Source organism: Oncorhynchus gorbuscha, linkage group LG11 (assembly GCF_021184085.1).
Source record: "Oncorhynchus gorbuscha isolate QuinsamMale2020 ecotype Even-year linkage group LG11, OgorEven_v1.0, whole genome shotgun sequence".
NCBI lineage: Eukaryota > Metazoa > Chordata > Actinopteri > Salmoniformes > Salmonidae > Oncorhynchus > Oncorhynchus gorbuscha.
In genome coordinates, this window is record NC_060183.1 from 26,861,644 (window position 1) to 26,875,422 (window position 13,779).

At 41.4% G+C, this 13,779-nt stretch overlaps 4 non-coding genes across 4 annotated transcripts; all 4 read right to left on the minus strand.

Moving 5' to 3' along the window:
- Positions 1 to 1,283: 1,283 nt before the first annotated feature.
- Positions 1,284 to 1,356, minus strand: trnak-uuu. The gene has a single exon. It is a non-coding gene; the product is annotated as a tRNA-Lys (tRNA).
- A 1,124-nt stretch (positions 1,357 to 2,480) lies between these two features.
- On the minus strand, positions 2,481 to 2,553 carry trnak-uuu. Its single transcript has one exon. It is a non-coding gene; the product is annotated as a tRNA-Lys (tRNA).
- A 1,125-nt stretch (positions 2,554 to 3,678) lies between these two features.
- On the minus strand, positions 3,679 to 3,751 carry trnak-uuu. Its single transcript has one exon. It is a non-coding gene; the product is annotated as a tRNA-Lys (tRNA).
- Positions 3,752 to 4,876: 1,125 nt separating this feature from the next.
- trnak-uuu lies at positions 4,877 to 4,949 on the minus strand. The gene has a single exon. It is a non-coding gene; the product is annotated as a tRNA-Lys (tRNA).
- Between the last annotated feature and the right edge of the window lie 8,830 nt (positions 4,950 to 13,779).

Sequence of the window (13,779 nt, forward strand, 5' to 3'; positions counted from 1 at the left end):
ATTCCTTATGCGCATGTAAAAAAATAAATAAAATAATGATAATAAAAAAAAATTGGACAAAAGTTTTTATATTTTTTACATACAGTTCTTACACATGTCATAATTGACAAAAAATTCCTTATCAAAAAAATAAATAAATAATGAATTTGGACAAAAGTTTAAAAGTTCTTACACATGGTCCAAAAGAAAGCACACTTTTTTAGGGGTGATAAGTTTTTGACAAAAAATTCATTTTTTCAAAATTTTGCTTTTGGACGTTGACTTTTCCAATATGAAAAACCCCGGTGGAGCGGATTCGCCCCCTGTTGAATTTTTAAAGTGTTACAACTGGCAATTGCCATATGGCATTTGCAATACACTTTGCATGAATCAACGCCGAATTGGGTGGTATTGGCCAATGTGTATATGGTTTGTCCGATGCCAATGACTTGGCGTTCATTTTTGTCCAATACAGGGGGGTATTCCCTTACATAAACCACCAAACCAATACTGCTTAAGATGACAATTGTCTCTCACAGAAGCCTGGCACACTGCAAATTCCTAAATCAGATGATGCTGTGTGATTGACAGACTTAAATCAGTCTTCGAACAAGGAGTTGAACTTCTTTTGGCTTGGAGGCAGTATTTCGGCATATGGATGGGAAGCGTGCCCTGTTACTCAGCCCTAGAAGCTCGGATATGCATATAATTGGTAGATGTGGATATAAAACACTCTAAACTTTCCAAAACTGTTTCAATCCTGTCTGTGAGTATAACAGAACTGATACGGCAGGCGAAAACCTGAGAAAAATCAATCCAGGAAGTGGGATTTCTTTTGATGTGGGTAGTTTTCAATTGAATGCCTATTGAGTCTCTAATGGGTTCGGACCCAGATTGCAGTTCCTATGGCTTCCACTAGATGTCAACAGTCTTTAGACATTGTTTCAGGCTTCTTTTCTGAAAAATTAAGAAGAACGAGACCTTTCTGTCAGTGCTTAGGAAGCATGCAGTGCTGGCTTGCTTGAGCGTGACGTGACCGCGCACCCTTCGTTGTTTTTCCTTTCTATTGAATACTGTCCGGTTGAAATATTATCGATTAATTAAGACAATCGACAACCTGAGGATTCATTTTAACATGGTTTGACATGTTTTGACAAACTTTATCGGTACTATGAGGATGTCTTCAGACTAAGCTGTTTTGGCTCTGGGAGTGTTTTGTCCACAGGTCGAACATGTCATGGAAAGTCAAGGAAAATGCAAGTTCAGAAAGACAGCGTAAGATAGAATTGTGAACATTAAAGCATCGCCTGAACAGGGACTTGAACCCTGGACCCTCAGATTAAAAGTCTGATGCTCTACCGACTGAGCTATCCGGGCTCTGGTTTTGCTTATTTTCATACACCTAACCTGCCGGGCAGAGGCACGTGCTGACAAGGGGGCATTGTCAGATGGTACAGTTCCCCAGAGAACCAGGTCTTCATTCCAAATGATACAGTCAACGAAATCTGAACTAGGCATCCCCTCCAAAAACACATTGTACAAGACCTCTTGGTGCAAAGGTAGCTCGTCTGACTCCAGATCAGAAGGTTGAGTGTTCAAATCACGTCGTGGTCAGGGATTTATGTGTGCAATATCTGCCTTCTTTACACAGCGAAGTCAATGAATCAGCACAAGAACCAATGTGGCTTTACATAAACCACCAAACCAATGCTGCTTAAGATGACAATTGTCTCTCACAGAAGCCTGGCACACTGCAAATTCCTAAATCAGATGATGCTGTGTGATTGACAGACTTAAATCAGTCTTCGAACAAGGAGTTGAACTTCTTTTGGCTTGGAGGCAGTATTTCGGCATATGGATGGGAAGCGTCCCCTGTTACTCAGGCCTAGAAGCTCGGATATGCATATAATTGGTAGATGTGGATATAAAACACTCTAAACTTTCCAAAACTGTTAAAATCCTGTCTGTGAGTATAACAGAACTGATACGGCAGGCGAAAACCTGAGAAAAATCAATCCAGGAAGTGGGATTTCTTTTGATGTGGGTAGTTTTCAATTGAATGCCTATTGAGTCTCTAATGGGTTCGGACCCAGATTGCAGTTCCTATGGCTTCCACTAGATGTCAACAGTCTTTAGACATTGTTTCAGGCTTCTTTTCTGAAAAATTAAGAAGAACGAGACCTTTCTGTCAGTGCTTAGGAAGCATGCAGTGCTGGCTTGCGAGCGTGACCGAGTGCGCACCCTTCGTTGTTTTTCCTTTCTATTGAATACTGTCCGGTTGAAATATTATCGATTAATTAAGACAATCGACAACCTGAGGATTCATTTTAACATGGTTTGACATGTTTTGACAAACTTTATCGGTACTATGAGGATGTCTTCAGACTAAGCTGTTTTGGCTCTGGGAGTGTTTTGTCCACAGGTCGAACATGTCATGGAAAGTCAAGGAAAATGCAAGTTCAGAAAGACAGCGTAGGATAGAATTGTGAACATTAAAGCATCGCCCGAACAGGGACTTGAACCCTGGACCCTCAGATTAAAAGTCTGATGCTCTACCGACTGAGCTATCCGGGCTCTGGTTTTGCTTATTTTCATACACCTAACCTGCCGGGCAGAGGCACGTGCTGACAAGGGGGCATTGTCAGATGGTACAGTTCCCCAGAGAACCAGGTCTTCATTCCAAATGATACAGTCAACAAAATCTGAACTAGGCATCCCCTCCAAAAAACACATTGTACAAGACCTCTTGGCGCAAAGGTAGCTCGTCTGACTCCAGATCAGAAGGTTGAGTGTACAAATCACGTTGTGGTCAGGAATTTATGTGTGCAATATCTGACTTCTTTACACAGCGAAGTCAATGAATCAGCACAAGAACCAATGTGGCTTTACATAAACCACCAAACCAATGCTGCTTAAGATGACAATTGTCTCTCACAGAAGCCTGGCACACTGCAAATTCCTAAATCAGATGATGCTGTGTGATTGACAGACTTAAATCAGTCTTCGAACAAGGAGTTGAACTTCTTTTGGCTTGGAGGCAGTATTTCGGCATATGGATGGGAAGCGTGCCCTGTTACTCAGCCCTAGAAGCTCGGATATGCATATAATTGGTAGATGTGGATATAAAACACTCTAAACTTTCCAAAACTGTTAAAATCCTGTCTGTGAGTATAACAGAACTGATACGGCAGGCGAAAACCTGAGAAAAATCAATCCAGGAAGTGGGATTTCTTTTGATGTGGGTAGTTTTCAATTGAATGCCTATTGAGTCTCTAATGGGTTCGGACCCAGATTGCAGTTCCTATGGCTTCCACTAGATGTCAACAGTCTTTAGACATTGTTTCAGGCTTCTTTTCTGAAAAATTAAGAAGAACGAGACCTTTCTGTCAGTGCTTAGGAAGCATGCAGTGCTGGCTTGCGAGCGTGACCGAGTGCGCACCCTTCGTTGTTTTTCCTTTCTATTGAATACTGTCCGGTTGAAATATTATCGATTAATTAAGACAATCGACAACCTGAGGATTCATTTTAACATGGTTTGACATGTTTTGACAAACTTTATCGGTACTATGAGGATGTCTTCAGACTAAGCTGTTTTGGCTCTGGGAGTGTTTTGTCCACAGGTCGAACATGTCATGGAAAGTCAAGGAAAATGCAAGTTCAGAAAGACAGCGTAGGATAGAATTGTGAACATTAAAGCATCGCCCGAACAGGGACTTGAACCCTGGACCCTCAGATTAAAAGTCTGATGCTCTACCGACTGAGCTATCCGGGCTCTGGTTTTGCTTATTTTCATACACCTAACCTGCCGGGCAGAGGCACGTGCTGACAAGGGGGCATTGTCAGATGGTACAGTTCCCCAGAGAACCAGGTCTTCATTCCAAATGATACAGTCAACGAAATCTGAACTAGGCATCCCCTCCAAAAAACACATTGTACAAGACCTCTTGGCGCAAAGGTAGCTCGTCTGACTCCAGATCAGAAGGTTGAGTGTTCAAATCACGTTGTGGTCAGGGATTTATGTGTGCAATATCTGCCTTCTTTACACAGCGAAGTCAATGAATCAGCACAAGAACCAATGTGGCTTTACATAAACCACCAAACCAATGCTGCTTAAGATGAAAATTGTCTCTCACAGAAGCCTGGCACACTGCAAATTCCTAAATCAGATGATGCTGTGTGATTGACAGACTTAAATCAGTCTTCGAACAAGGAGTTGAACTTCTTTTGGCTTGGAGGCAGTATTTCGGCATATGGATGGGAAGCGTGCCCTGTTACTCAGCCCTAGAAGCTCGGATATGCATATAATTGGTAGATGTGGATATAAAACACTCTAAACTTTCCAAAACTGTTAAAATCCTGTCTGTGAGTATAACAGAACTGATACGGCAGGCGAAAACCTGAGAAAAATCAATCCAGGAAGTGGGATTTCTTTTGATGTGGGTAGTTTTCAATTGAATGCCTATTGAGTCTCTAATGGGTTCGGACCCAGATTGCAGTTCCTATGGCTTCCACTAGATGTCAACAGTCTTTAGACATTGTTTCAGGCTTCTTTTCTGAAAAATTAAGAAGAACGAGACCTTTCTGTCAGTGCTTAGGAAGCATGCAGTGCTGGCTTGCGAGCGTGACCGTGTGCGCACCCTTCGTTGTTTTTCCTTTCTATTGAATACTGTCCGGTTGAAATATTATCGATTAATTAAGACAATCGACAACCTGAGGATTCATTTTAACATGGTTTGACATGTTTTGACAAACTTTATCGGTACTATGAGGATGTCTTCAGACTAAGCTGTTTTGGCTCTGGGAGTGTTTTGTCCACAGGTCGAACATGTCATGGAAAGTCAAGGAAAATGCAAGTTCAGAAAGACAGCGTAGGATAGAATTGTGAACATTAAAGCATCGCCCGAACAGGGACTTGAACCCTGGACCCTCAGATTAAAAGTCTGATGCTCTACCGACTGAGCTATCCGGGCTCTGGTTTTGCTTATTTTCATACACCTAACCTGCCGGGCAGAGGCACGTGCTGACGAGGGGGTATTGTCAGATGGTACAGTTCCCCAGAGAACCAGGTCTTCATTCCAAATGATACAGTCAACAAAATCTGAACTAGGCATCCCCTCCAAAAAACACATTGTACAAGACCTCTTGGCGCAAAAGTAGCGCGTCTGACTCCAGATCAGAAGGTTGTGTGTTCAAATCACGTTGTGGTCAGGGATTTTATGTGTGCAATATCTGACTTCTTTACACAGAGAAGTCAATGAATCAGCACAAGAACCAATGTGGCTTTACATAAACCACCAAACCAATGCTGCTTAAGATGAAAATTGTCTCTCACAGAAGCCTGGCACACTGCAAATTCCTAAATCAGATGATGCTGTGTGATTGACAGACTTAAATCAGTCTTCGAACAAGGAGTTGAAGTTCTTTTGGCTTGGAGGCAGTATTTCGGCATATGGATGGGAAGCGTGCCCTGTTACTCAGGCCTAGAAGCTCGGATATGCATATAATTGGTAGATGTGGATATAAAACACTCTAAAGTTTTCCAAAACTGTTAAAATCCTGTCTGTGAGTATAACAGAACTGATACGGCAGGCGAAAACCTGAGAAAAATCAATCCAGGAAGTGGGATTTCTTTTGATGTGGGTAGTTTTCAATTGAATGCCTATTGAGTCTCTAATGGGTTCGGACCCAGATTGCAGTTCCTATGGCTTCCACTAGATGTCAACAGTCTTTAGACATTGTTTCAGGCTTCTTTTCTGAAAAATTAAGAAGAACGAGACCTTTCTGTCAGTGCTTAGGAAGCATGCAGTGCTGGCTTGCGAGCGTGGCCGAGTGCGCACCCTTCGTTGTTTTTCCTTTCTATTGAATACTGTCCGGTTGAAATATTATCGATTAATTAAGACAATCGACAACCTGAGCATTCATTTTAACATGGTTTGACATGTTTTGACAAACTTTATCTGTACTATGAGGATGTCTTCAGACTAAGCTGTTTTGGCTCTGGGAGTGTTTTGTCCACAGGTCGAACATGTCATGGAAAGTCAAGGAAAATACAAGTTCAGAAAGACAGCGTAGGATAGAATTGTGAACATTAAAGTAGTGCCTTAACAGGGACTTGAACCCTGTAAGGGAATACCCCCCTTTATTGGACAAAAATGAATGGGAAGTCATTGGCATCGGACAAACCATATACACATTGGCCAATACCACCCAATTCGGCGTTGATTCATGCAAAGTGTATTGCAAATGCCATATGGCAATTGCCAGTTGTAACACTTTAAAAATCCAACAGGTGGCGAATCCGCTCCACCTTGGTTTTTCATATTGGAAATGTAACCCAAGTCAACGTCCAAAAGCAAAATTTTGAAAAAATGATTTTTTTTGTCAAAAACTTATCACCCCTGAAAAAAGTGCTTTCTGGACCGTTTTTCGAAATTCTTTAGATTATTTTGTCAATTACACATGTGTAAGAACTGTATGAATATACTTTTGTCCAATTTTATTATCATAATTTTTTTTTACATACGCATAAGGAATATGTTTTGTCCATTTTCAATATGATTTCATAGGAAGTCAAAAGTCAAAAGTCAAAAATGTCAAAATTTTGTACAAAACTTCACACACCCTTACAAAAGCGCTTTCTGGACCGTTTTTTGAAATTCTTTTGAATTTTGTGTCAATTACACACGTATAAGAACTGTATCAACAGACTTTAGTTGTATTTTATTATCATAATTTTCAAAAAAAATGTTTTACTTGTGCATAAGGAATATGATTTGTCCATTTACAATATGATTTCATAGGAAGTCAAAAGTCCAAGTCAAAAGTCAGTTTTTGGGGCTAAATTCCATAAGAAATTTGACATGCTCAAAAATCCTGCAGAAATGCAAAATTGACTGGCCTGATGAACACAGGATGGCCGAGCAGTGATAGTTGTACCTTTCCATCACTCGTTGTGTTGATTTCATCATGTCCATTTGTTTATGTTTTCTCACTTTTGCAAAGTCACTGTGCATTTGCAATATGGTTCAATGGGCATGTACCATCACGATTTTGTCATGCTATAAAAATCATGCAGGAATGCAAAATTGACTGGCCTGATGAACACAGGATGGCCTGGCAGTGATAGTTGGTCCTTTCCATCACTCGTGTTGATTTCATCATGTCCATTTGGTGATGTTTTTTCACTATAGAATCATATTGCAAATGCACGTGCATTGTTGTGCAACTGGTAACCCAAAAATAAAAATATGGTTGTAAATGCATTTTCCGGGACTCCTATTGTCCATGCCCGCTATGGGAGTACCCTACTATGGCCCTCTATCTATGGGGGCAGTCCTGAGTGCTTTATGGACTGTTTAAAATATTCTGATGGATACGCATTGTTGTGCAACTGGTGATTGAAAATAGGCACCTGGTAACCCAAAAATAAAAATATGGCTGTGAATGCATTTACCAGTCATTCTGATATTAATGCCCGCTATGGGAACACAGGATGGCCGGGCAGAGATAGTTGTTCCTTTCCATCACTCGTTGTGTTGATTTCATCATGTCCATTTGGTGATGTTTTTTCACTATAGAATCATATTGCAAGTGCACGTGCATTTGCAATATGTTTCAATGGGCATTTACCATATGAAATTTGACATGCTCAAAAATGCTAAATTGACTGGTCTGATGAACACAGGATGGCCGAGCAGTGATAGTTGTACCTTTCCATCACTCGTTGTATTGATTTCATCATGTCCATTTGGTGATGTTTTTTCACTATAGAATCATATTGCAAGTGCACGTGCATTTGCAATATGGTTCAATGGGCATTTACCATATGAAATTGGACATGCTCAAAAATCCTGCAGAAATGCAAAATTGACTGGCCAGATGAACTCGGGATTGCCTGGCAGTGATAGTTGCTCCTTTCCATCGCTCGTTGTGTTGATTTCATCAAGTCCATTTGTTTATGTTTTCTCACTTTTGCAAAGTCACTGTGCATTTGCAATATGATTCAATGGGCAGGTACCATCACAAATTTGTCATGCTATAAAAATCCTGCAGGAATGTGAAATCGACTGGCCCGATGAACTCGGGATGGCTGGGCAGTGATTCTGGTTCATCTCAATCACTCGTTAGGGTTGATTTCAGAATGTCCATTAGGTGATGTTTTTTTGACTATAGAATCATATTGCAAATGCACGTGCCTTGTTGTGCAACTGGTAACCCAAAAATAAAAATATGGAGATTTCATTATGTCCATTTGTTTATGTTTTCTTACTTTTGCAAAGTCACTGTGCATTTGCAATATGATTCAATGGGCAGGTACCATCACGAATTTGTCATGCTATAAAAATCCTGCAGGAATGTGAAATCGACTGGCCCGATGAACTCGGGATGGCTGGGCAGTGATTCTGGTTCATCTCAATCGCTCGTTAGGGTTGATTTCAGAATGTCCATTAGGTGATGTTTTTTTCACTATAGAATCATATTGCAAATGCACGTGCCTTGTTGTGCAACTGGTAACCCAAAAATAAAAATATGGAGATTTCATTATGTCCATTTGTTTATGTTTTCTTACTTTTGCAAAGTCACTGTGCATTTGCAATATTGTTCAATGGGCAGGTACCATCACGCATTTGTCATGCTATAAAAATCCTGCAGGAATGTGAAATTGACTGGCCCGATGAACTCGGGATGGCTGGGCAGTGATTCTGGTTCATCTCAATGGCTCATTAGGGTTGATTTCAGAATGTCACTTTTGGTGATGGTACCTCACTGTTTAAACATATTGCAAATGGACAAGAGTCACCAGCAAGTCACCGTCCATCAGTCAATTAGATATCATTCTGACACCAAACTGATACAAACTGACACTAAACCCACTTTTTCCAACTCGTTTAGTAACCATCACAAACTTCAGAGCTGGCCCAAAATTCACAACGCCTTCGGTTCAAACCATAAAAAAACATAAAACACGTAGTTACGTTCTAGCTGCGGGTCCATTTCATATGGTAAGTGTAGGACTAGCTGAGGTGACCCCAAATCCCAAGTTTCGGCTCGATCGGTCATTTGGTGTCCGAGCAAAACCCTAATTGGTGCTGAAAATCCACTTTATCCATGACTTGCTACGGGGTCCTTGAATGAGCTATCGGACAGAAACGTTGGGGTCTGTCTATATGGACTGAGACGGTCGCAATGCACCTAGTTTTGCGACTCTGGGACATTTCTAAATGTCTGCATTTTCGTGATGCAAAAATGAATTGAAGTCATTGCAAATGTACGAGGCTGTTTCTCGGTCCGAGAACCTTCTAGAGCCACGTAACTCACCACGCACTATCGACCTGAGGTCTAGAACAGGATTCTAAAGTTTCGGAACTCTAGGTCTGACGGTTATTTAAAAGTTCCAACAAGGTTAACTAATACAGGCAGTGTATGTCTCTAAGCACCCCAATGGGTCCCTACTTCCAAACTGTGTGTGTGTGTGATTTAGTTTTCCTTTGAAATTTTATGGGAAGAATGACTGATTTACAGTTCATGGGGGTTGCCTAATCACATATATGAAGTTTTGGAAAGATCTGACTTTTTTAACCCCTCGAAACAGCCCAAGAGACACCAATTTTGGCACTTCCGGTTGGCACAGGAAGCTATAAGTCAACACATATCCTCACTGGGGTATGCTTTTACAGAATCCTGAGTTTTAAGTCCTTACGTTAAGAATTGACTGATTTACACAGGGTTGAATGCACTATGTCTATCAAACTGCAGGCAGGGTATCGATAAACACTTTTAGGGTGATTTTAACCACTTCCGGTTGGTCCAGGAAGCTTAGAATCAACACAGGTAGACCTCGTAGTGGCCTGATGGACTGTCATCGAAGACAGGTTCATACGAAATTCATAACCCACATAGGCTTCAGGTTGAATTTAGGGGTGCAGGCAATGTATACCTATGGGGAGAGAAGTCAATGCAAACTCTTTGAAGTAAACACCTTCTTTTAACTATTAAGGGTTAATGCCACACGGTCAACGTTAGGCTTGCACGGATCGGGAGGACCTTAGGAACGTACCTGAGGTCGAATTGTGCTTCTCACCCTAACGGTTCTCTCACTGTCACCCAAAAGCTAATGACGTTTGTGGGGCAGGCTTCATTTTGGGCCTACTTTTCTAATGGTTGCTGCGCTTAGACCGAGCGAGCTACGGTCAAGCGGGATATCTCGTTGAACTCGGCACGGCCTAGAGATTATGTTTATGCCATTGCCTGCTCTCTGTGTCTTTGAGAACCGCACCTTTTCACTCCATCCTTGCTGTGTGTGTGTGAGAGAGCTTTTCTTTGACATCTGTTGGGAGGAATGACTTATTTACAGTTCAAGAGGGTTATCTAGTCACACATATGAAGTTTAAAAAATATGTGACTTTTTTAACCCTTCAAAACAGACAGTGTGACCCAATTAAAGGCACTTCCTGTTGGCACAGGAAGCTATAAGTAAACACATGTCTTGATTGATATAGCCACTTACAGAATCCTGAGTTTTAAGTCTTTAAGTTAAGAATTGACTGATCTACACAGGGTTGAATGCACTATGTCTATCAAACTGCAGGCAGTGTATGGATCAACACTGATAAGGTGATTTCAACCACTTCCGGTTGCTTCAGGAAGCTTAGAATTGGCACAGGTAGACCTAATAGTGGTCTGATGGACTGTCATAGAAGACAGGTTCATAAGGCATTCATAACCCACATAGGCATCAGGTTGAATTTAGAGGTGCATGCAATGTATTCCTATGGGGAGAGAAGTCAATGCAAACGGTTTGATGTAAACACGTTCTTTTAACTGGTAAGGGTTAATGCCACACGGTCAAGGTTAGGCTTGTACGGATCGGGAGGACCTCAGGTACGTTCCTGAGGTCGAATTGTGCTTCACACCTTAACGGTTCTCTCACTGTCACCCAAAAGCAAATGACATTGAAGGCCAGACTTCATTTTGGGCCTACTTTTCTAATGGTCGCTGTGCTTAGACCGAGCGAGCTACGGTCAAGTGGGGCATCTTGTTGAACTCGGCACGGCCTAGAGAATACGGAAATGCCATTGTAGGCTTTGTGTGTCTTTAATCACAGCACTTTGTCACTCCATCCTTGCTGTGTTTGTGTTTCTGTGTGTGTGTGTGAGAGAGAGCTTTTCTTTGACATCTGTTGGGAAAAATGACTGACTTACAGTTTATGGGGGTTGTCTAATCACACATATGAAGTTTTGAAAAGATCTGACCTTTTTAACCCTTGGAAACTGCCACAGTGACACCATTTAAGGCACTTCCGGTTGGCACAGGAAGCTATAAATAAACTCATATCCTGTTTGGGGTATGCCTTTACAGAATCCTGAGTTTTAAGTCTTTACGTTAAGAACTGAGTTATTTACGGAGGGTTTAGTGAGTGTGTGTTATTTCAGAAAATCATAGAAAATCACAGAAATCTCGCAGAGCTCCGCAGCACACTTTAAAAAGATTCGTAAGAACACCCTGCAACTGGATCTGTAACCATTGAAAAAATAAAAAACACCTATCCGTGAACATCACCAATCTGTCATTGTACGATTTCTCTTAAATGACGATAGATAAATGGCTGGTTCTTTTTTTATTGACACCGGAGGCTCCTTGACTTTGACGTGAAGTGGAAAAATAATTTCTCTATTTTCATTTTGTACCTTTAATCCCAGATAAATGGCCATAACTCAAAAACAGTTGAGGCCTAGACACCATCTTGTTCGGGGCCAACTGCCCATTATGCCAAACCTATGCTCACCGAGTTTCGGCTTCGAAATATTTTCCGTTTTCGAGATAAGGCCCCGTCGTGAATCGTGATGTTTTGTCCAATAGTAATATGATTGCTTATGCCCTCTTGTGGGATATTCCGGGACAGCGGAAAAATGACCAAAATCTTATTATTTTTGTCAAACGGAAACAGAATGTCCGACAAAGTTCATTTGATGACTTCCTGGTAGGTCCGGCCCTGCCGCTCGGCCCAACGCCGTCCGCAAATTTTACAAACTATTTCAGACGTCTAGTAAGGGACCGTACATTTGCAATATGGACTTTATAATAATATAATATATGCCATTTAGCAGACGCTTTTATGCAAAGCGACTTACAGTCATGTGTGCATACAGTCATGTGTGCATCACTAACCATACAGCAACTGCCGAAATCTTCCCTTAAGGTATGGACGCTCAGATTAAAAGTCTGATGCTCTACCGACTGAGCTATCCGGGCTCTGGTTTTACTTATTTTCATACACCTAACCTGCCGGGTAGAGGCACGTGCTGACGAGGGGGCATTGTCAGATGGTACAGTTCCCCAGAGAACCAGGTCTTCATTCCTAATGATACAGTCAATGAAATCTGAACTCTCACAGAAGGATGGCACCCTGCAAATTCCCAAATCAGATGATGCTGTGTGATTGACAGACTTAAATCAGTCTTCGAACAAGGAGTTTAACTTCTTTTGGCTTGGCGGCAGTATTTCAGCATATGGATGGGAAGCGTACCCTGTTACTCAGACCCAGAAGCTCGAATATACATATAATTGGTAGATGTGGATATAAAACACTCTAAAGTTTCCAAAACTGTTAAAATCCTGTCTGTGAGTATAACAGAACTGATACGGCAGGCGAAAACCTGAGGAAAATCAAGCCAGGAAGTGGGATTTCTTTTGATGTGGGTAGTTTTCAATTGAATGCCTATTGAGTTTCTAATGGGTTCGGACCCAGATTGCAGTTCCTATGGCTTCCACTAGATGTCAACAGTCTTTAGACATTGTTTCAGGCTTCTTTTCTGAAAAATTAAGAAGAACGAGACCTTTCTGTCAATGCTTAGGAAGCATGCAGTGTTGGATTGCGAGCGTGACCGAGTGCGCACCCTTCGTTGTTTTTCCTTTCTATTGAATACTGTCCGGTTGAAATATTATCGATTAATTAAGGCAATCGACAACCTGAGGATTAATTTTAACATGGTTTGACATGTTTTGACAAACTTTATCGGTACTATGAGGATGTCTTCAGACTAAGCTGTTTTGGCTCTGGGATTGTTTTGTCCACAGGTCGAACATGTCACAGAAAATGCAAGTTCAGAAAGACAGTGTAGTGAAGAAATGTGAACATTAAAGCATCACCTGAACAGGGACCCTCAGATTAAAAATCTGATGCTCTACCGACTGAGCTATCCGGGCTCTGCTTTTGCTTATTTTCATACACCTAACATGCCGGGTAGAGGCACGTGCTGACGAGGGGGCATTGTCAGATGGTACAGTTCCCCAGAGAACCAGGTCTTCATTCCAAATGATACAGTCAACAAATTCTGAACTAGGCATCCCCTCCAAAAAACACATTGTACAAGACCTTGTGGCACAAAAGTATTGCGTCTGACTCCGGATCAGAAGGTTCCGTGTTCAAATCATGTCGTGGTCAGGACTTTTATGTGAGCAATATCTGCCTTCTTTACACAGCGAATTCAATGATTCAGCACAAGAACCAATGTGGCTTCACAGTACCAGTCATGCACAAAAATGACCAAATCAATGCTGCTTAATTGCCCTCTTGGAGAATTGTCATCAACTGACACTAATTAGTATAGCGCAACGGTCAAAAAATATTACTAGAATATAGTCATGAAATCACATGTGAAATATAGTGAAACACATCTTAGCCTTTTGTTAATCACCCTGTCATCTCAGATTTACAGCCAAAGCAAGACAAGCATTTACTGTAAGTTTATCGATAGCCTAGCATAGCATTATGTCCAGCTAGCAGCAGGAAGCTTGGTC